Below are 7045 nucleotides of genomic sequence, written 5' to 3'. Positions count from 1 at the left end.
GGCATTTCCTCAAAGAGGTACAAATGGCCAAAATGCATATGAAAAGATGCACAACTTCATTGGCCATCAGGAAAATGCAAAGCAAACCCACAATGTGATACTGCTTTATACCCACTTGGATGGCTATAGTTAATAATAATGACAACTTTTGGCACAGATGTGAAGAAATTTGAAGCCCATACATTGCTGGGGGCAATGTAAAATGGCACAGCTGTTGTGGGAAACAGTTTGACATTTCTCAAAATGTTAAACGCATATGACCCAGCAATTCCATTTCTAGCTAAACACCCAAGAGGAATGAAAACATTTCACACAAAAACTTGTACATGAATTTAATAGAAGCATCACTTGCAATAACCAAAGTGTGGAAACAACCCAAATGTTCATCAGCTTATGAGTCGGTAAACAAAACATGGTATATTAATACATGGAATATTATTCAGGCATGAAAGGGGATGAAGTACTATTACACGCTACTATGTGGTTGAACCTCAAAAACAATGCTAAGTGAAAGAATACAGATACAAAGATGCCACATGCTGTCAGATTTCATTTATATGAAATGTCCAGAATAGGCAAATGTGTGGAGACCGAAAGTGTATTAGTGGTTTCTAAGAGAAGGGAGAATTAGAAGTTACAGGGTTTCTTTTTAGGGTGATGGAAATGTTCTGATATTAGATAATGGTGAGAGTTGCACAACATTGTGAATATAATAAAAAAAAATCACTGAGTTGTAATGGTTAAATGGTTAAAATGGTGAATTTTATGTGAATTTTGTCTTTTAAGATGTTTAGTAATAAACAGATTACATATTATATTTTAATGGAAACAACTATTTTTCATGATAAAAAAATAGAAGAATGGTATTGTTTCACCTTTTGGCAAGTGTCTTTGATGTCTGGTCTCATATCTGCTTTTCCATTCAGTCTGTTGCAATATGTTGTTTTGGTTGAAGACTATTCTAGCCTTAACCAGAAATGTAGTTGAAAAAGAGGTACTTCACCTATGAAAATGTTTAAAAGTTGAATATTTAAATGTAAAAGACTGACCGTACCAAATGTTGGTGAGAATGTGGAGCTTCATAGCACTCATACTCTTACTGGAGACACTCAAGTGGTACAAGGACTTTGGAAAACAATTTGCTGGTTCTTGAAAGTTAAACATACCCCTACCGTATGAGCCAGTGATCCTATTCCTATATATTTACCAGAGAGAACTGAAAGCACAGTACATACAAAGTCTTCTACATGAATGTTAACAGCAGCTTTATGTGTAGTCCCCCAAACCAGAAACAACCCAGGTATCCATTTACAAGGTGAGTGCACATACAAATTGTGATACATCCATACCACGCAATTCGCCTCAGGAATGAACTATTGGTTCATGCAACAGTGTTGTGAGTCTCAAAATAATTATGCTGAGGGAAGGAAGCCAGACCCCCCCCCCCAAAATACTGTATGACACCATTTGTAAGACATTTTAGAAAATGCGAACTAATCTGTGAGAAAGCAGATCAGTGGTTGCTTAGGTTTGGACGTGTGTGGGGAGATTGGAAGAGGCAGGTTACCAAGGGGCACGAGGAAACTTTTGAGGGTGAAGTTCATCATCCTGGTTATGGTAAACATTTCTCAGGTGAATGTCAAAAGTTATCAAATCCTAAAAGAAAAAAAGTTATCAAATCTTACCTTTAACATGCACAGTTTATTGTAATTCAACTTCACCGTAACAAAGCTGTTAAAAATAAATGATATTTTTTTAAAGAAAGAAAGCATCAGCCAAATATACACACAGATCTTGCTCAGATCCTATTTTGAATCACTTTGTAAAAATGCTTGAGACAATAGGGAACATTTGAATACCGACTGGGTTGTAGATTATATTAAGGAACTATTAGTAGTTTTTGGTGTGATAATGGAGTTACGTTAAAAAGTATCTTACCTCTTACAGATACATATTGAAGTATTTACAAATAAAATTATATGATGTCTGGGATTTGCTGAATTGGAGGAAATGATGGGTATGTATGAAACAAGATTAGCCAAATATTACTAATACTGAATTTAAATGATGGTTACATGGGGATTTGTTATACTATTCTTTCTACATATGTGTATGTTTGAGATTTTCCATAATAAATTTTTGTATCTTTTTGTGTATATGTATATATATATTTTTGTTGTTGAAGTATAGTCAGTTTACAATGTTGTGTCAATTTCTGGTGTACAGCGTAATGCTTCAGTCATACATGAACATACATATATTCGTTTATATTCTTTTTCACCATTAAGTTACTACAAGGTATTGAATATAGTTCTCTGCACTATACAGCATGAACTTGTTTCTCTGTTCTATGTATATCAGTCAGTATCTACAAATCTCTGACTCCCAGTTTATCTCCTCCCACCCCCCTCCCACCTGGTGACCACAAGTTTGTTATGTCTGAGGGTCTGTTTCTTTTTTGCAAGTAAGTTTGTTTGTCTTGTTTTTAGATTCCACATGTAAGTGATATCATATGGTATTTTTCTTTCTCTTTTTGGCTTATTTTATGTAGAATGACAATCTCCAGGTCCATCCATGTTTCTGCAAATGGCATTATTTTATTTTTTATGGCTGAATAGTATTCTATTGTGTAAATATACCACAACTTCTTTATCCGGTCATCTGTCGATGGGCATTTAGGTTGCTTCCATGTCTTGTCTATTGTAAATAGTGCTGCTATGAACATTATTGTTGTTTGGCTTTTTAAAAGGAGATTTATTTTAGTCATGCTCCAGAACAGTGGAGTGGACTAAATGGCTTCTAATCTTCCCTTCTGAGAAAACATACCTTTTCTCTTAAGTAATGATCTCTATCATAAACTATCCACTTCTCACTAGATGCAAAAAAATCAAAGTCTGAAGGACCCAAGGGGTTTCTGGACCAATTACTCATAAATCTCTATGTTGATATACTGCCAGAAACATTGCTTCAAAAATGAAAAAAAAAAAAAAAAAGAGCCCGTGGCATAGGATAAAAATGCTATTTTAAAACTTCTTTCTTCTTAACTCACCCAAAAATCTCACAGAAATAGCCTGCCACTGGAGAGAGAACATCTGAACATTCTTACCATTACTGTGAAACTCAAACAAAGCAAATTGCATTTTTATTAACTGGAGGAGAGTAGAGGTGATCTGATCTTTTCTGACTACATACAAGTTTTCTAAATAAAAAACTGGGCCAACTGGAAACTGTCTCTAGGGGGGCAAACAAGATACATGGTTGTCAATGTATTTTTAAAAAATTTAAAATGTGACTCATACAAATAGAGAATGAACATGTGGAAAACATTTTTTCAACTCATTAATGAAGAATTAAACAGAATGATGAGGCTGGTTCAAGGAGCATTTGAGGAACTGGGTATTGATAGGCCTTTCAAAAAAGAAATTTTAAGTAAAATTGTTTACCTTTTACCTGGATGAATCCCCAGAGAACTACACTATGTGAAAAAGGCCAATCCCTGAAGGTTACATACTATATGACTCTTTTACATCATATTCTTGAAATGACAAATTTACAGAAGTGGAGAACAGAGTAACGGTTGCCGGGGTTAGGAAGGAGGGAGGGCTTGAGAAAAGTGATGTGGCTCTAAAATGGCTGCATGGGGGATCCTTGTAGTGATGGAAATCCTCTGCGTCTTACCTCCATCCGTATCAATATTCTGGCTGTGATATTGTATTAATAGTTTTGCAAGATATTTATTCTCCTGGAGGGGGTTGGGGAATAGCTCAGTGGTAGAGCACATGCCTAGCATGCACGAGGTCCTGGGTTCAATCCCCAGTGCCTCCACCAAATAAATAAATCTTAAAAATAAATTAAAAAAAAAAAAGATGTTACTATTGGCAAAACCAGGTAAAGGATATACAGCATCTCTCTGTGTTATTTCTTATACCTGAATGTGAATCTAAAATAATCTCAAAATTAAGAGTTTAATGGAAAAAAATATCGTTCTGTTAGATACAAAACTAGTTAATGTCATATGACAGTAACTCTGTAACTTTGGTGTTATATTTGTACCAAATTAATTTTACCTTTACTGGACAAAAGTCTGCAAGTTAACATGTGAATTCATAAAATCTAGGACTTTACTTGATCTTGAATAGTGAGACAAAGGGGCTCCTTTAGAATAAGGTCAGCAGACTGTGGTCAGCAGGTCACATTGAGCCACTGGCCTGTTTTGCTGTAGCCCAGGAGTTAAGAATGGCTTTTACATTTTTATTTTTTTATTTTTTATTGACTTTTACATTTTTAAAGGATTATAAAAAACAGGAACAGAAGGGGAAAAAAAAAAACAAACCTGGATATTTACTATCTGGCTCTTTACAGAAAAAGTTTGCTGACCCTTAGATTCTAGATAATTAAGTAATACTTTGATAGGCCTGTTAAACAACGTTTCAGTGAGACATTGAAAAGGCATGCTGCCTTCTGTTTGCCTTATTTCTGTGTTTTGGACAATAGTTTTTTAACAATTAGAACTAAAATTACAATGAACGAGTTTGCATTCCTTCTGCCCAAACCATCATAGTTTCAAAAATCCCTCATGCTGTTTTCTTTAAGTAATTCCTCGTGTATTTCCTCATCTGAATAATACTGGTCTTCAGGCAGCCTCTCAATTCAGAACTCAATGTTGAATATGGTCCTATTACATCATAGCTTGAGGAAAATCCAGGGGTAACCCACCTTTAATGATATATTTTTGCAGCTGCAGTTTTTTGTAGTCACTATAATGTTAAAGTATTCACAGACTTTACCCCAAATTCTCAGCTAATAAAGGCCTACTAAATTCGCTTTCACTTTTTTGTTTATTCTCAAGGGTTATTAGGAAATTCAACTTCAGGTGTCAGAAGAAAATGTAATTTTGTTCCACCAAAAATACTTCTCATGATAAATGTTTCTTTGGTGGAAGGAGAGTAGGTGATTTTTAGATATTTTATGTAACCAAACAAGTACGCCATTTGACTGAGGTGGCTCTATGTCTTGATAGCCTCCTTAAGCAAACATAAGCCCGAGTAAATTCCTGTAGATGTCTCAAGGGTAAGAAACTGAAACCTAAGAACAACCAGCTACAAAGCCAACAAGGCTTTCCTAAATAAGGCAGCTGCTTAGCCGATCAAGTGTATTCCTTTCTTCGCTTCCAGGTCTGCTCTGTACACGTCTTTCCCCCAGCTACTGTCATTCGAGTGTTCCTAACTGTTTCTGGTTTGGCACTGCCAAGTCAAACTGATGTTTGCTCAAATGAACTCTTCTAAATGTCAGTATTACTTTAGTTTATATTTTAAGATCATTCATTTAAATATTCTCAATTTATAGAGTTTTTTTTCTTCATTAGTTTCAAGTAATAAATACCACCGTCTCATTTCTTGTTGAAATGTTTTATGCCTCTAAGAATTACCTACGTATAAATATATTTTGTATTATCTATGCCTACATGTACATATGTATCTATATGCATTGTATATTATAAAATGTATACATATGATATCACTTATATGTGGAATCTTAAAAAAAAAAAGACAAATGAGCTTATTTACAAAACAGAAACAGACTCATAGACATAGAAAACAAACTTACAGTTACCAGTGGGTGAAGGGGGTGGGAAGGAATAAATTGGGAGTTTAAGATTTGCAAATACTACTATATATAAAAGATAAATAACAAGTTCACAGTGTATAGCACAAGGAACTATATTCAATATCTTGTAGTAACTTATGGTGAAAAAGATTATGAAAACAAATATATGTATGTTCATATGACTGAAGCATTATGCTGTACACCAGAAATTGACACAACATTGTAAACTGACTATACTTCAATTAAAAAAAAAATACACAAAAAAATAATAAAAAAAAGTGTATGCCTCTAAGAATTAGAAACACTTCTATTTCAAACCAAAGATTTCCATTCAAGTATGTCAAAAATTCAAGAGCTCACTTTGGTATTCTTATATATGTATAATAATTATTATTTTAATGGAAGACAGTTCTTACTAATCTGAGCTGACTATATTATTTCTTCTTTGAAGCTTGCTTTTCTTTTGCTTCAGTATATCATTTTATAATTATTCCAGTGTCAATATAAGAGTAAGAAAAATGTTATAACTTGAAAGGATTTGTTCAGGGATTAAAAAACAGAAGTGCTGCTTTACAAAGCAGGTACATTTATGGAGCGTATTACTAGCAGGAATAGTATGATGATTGAAATTCCATATAAATGGATGAAGAACTCAGGGAAATTAACTAAGAGATCCTAAACTTAAAAACTGTAAATGTGGCTAACCTTTTGAGGTAAAGTCCTGTCACATATTAATTTCATTCTTTACAAAACCACAGAAGCCCCATGAGACAAGTATTGTCCATCTTATATTACAGAGAAGGAGACTGAGAACTAGTAAGATTTCATTACTTGTCCACAGTCACCGCTAGGGAGTGGCAGAGGTGGGGCAGGAAATCAGTTGGCCTTCTGGCCAGGATTCTAAGACAGTGTTGAATTCAGTATGACTTTAAAGGACACTTTCTTCATAGTTTTAATTTCCACTATCATTTTATTATAAAGGTACTTATGCTATGAACTTATTAAATGAGTGGTTAATGAGGTACAGATTTAAAAATGAACACAGCCACAACTATTTACAGGAACCCATCTGAATTTATTTGCCCTCCCCCCTACCACTAGCACAAATTATGCAGTCGAGTTTCCCACATTTGGGGAAATCACAGGGGTCAGCACATCTGGAGTGCAATGGGTAAGCCTCGCCCTGGGAAAACCACCTTTGTGATCATGGTATCTCTCCTGCCAGGTAAGAATATTTGCCTTTTTTGATAAAAAGTTTAAGCTTAACTGCACACACACACACAAATCATCAGAGATTTGGCACTTTTAAAAACCTCTTTTGAGCAAATAATTTAATGTCTTTAGATTGTATATATAAAAGTAGGAGAAAAGATCAAGTCTTTGTGTTTTGGGCTCCAATCATAATGAAATTTGTTTAAATGCTTTATTTCTGTCAAAA

General features: G+C 34.4%; 1 pseudogene; it reads right to left on the bottom strand.

The window, feature by feature from the left end:
- Positions 1-6665: 6665 nt before the first annotated feature.
- On the bottom strand, positions 6666-6840 carry LOC123614519 (U1 spliceosomal RNA; annotated as a pseudogene).
- Positions 6841-7045: the final 205 nt, after the last annotated feature.

The sequence above is a fragment of the Camelus bactrianus genome, chromosome 7, assembly GCF_048773025.1.
Source record: "Camelus bactrianus isolate YW-2024 breed Bactrian camel chromosome 7, ASM4877302v1, whole genome shotgun sequence".
Taxonomy (NCBI): Eukaryota; Metazoa; Chordata; class Mammalia; order Artiodactyla; family Camelidae; genus Camelus; species Camelus bactrianus.
Note: the sequence above shows the minus strand (reverse complement) of the source record. Positions and strands in the feature narration are given on the sequence as shown.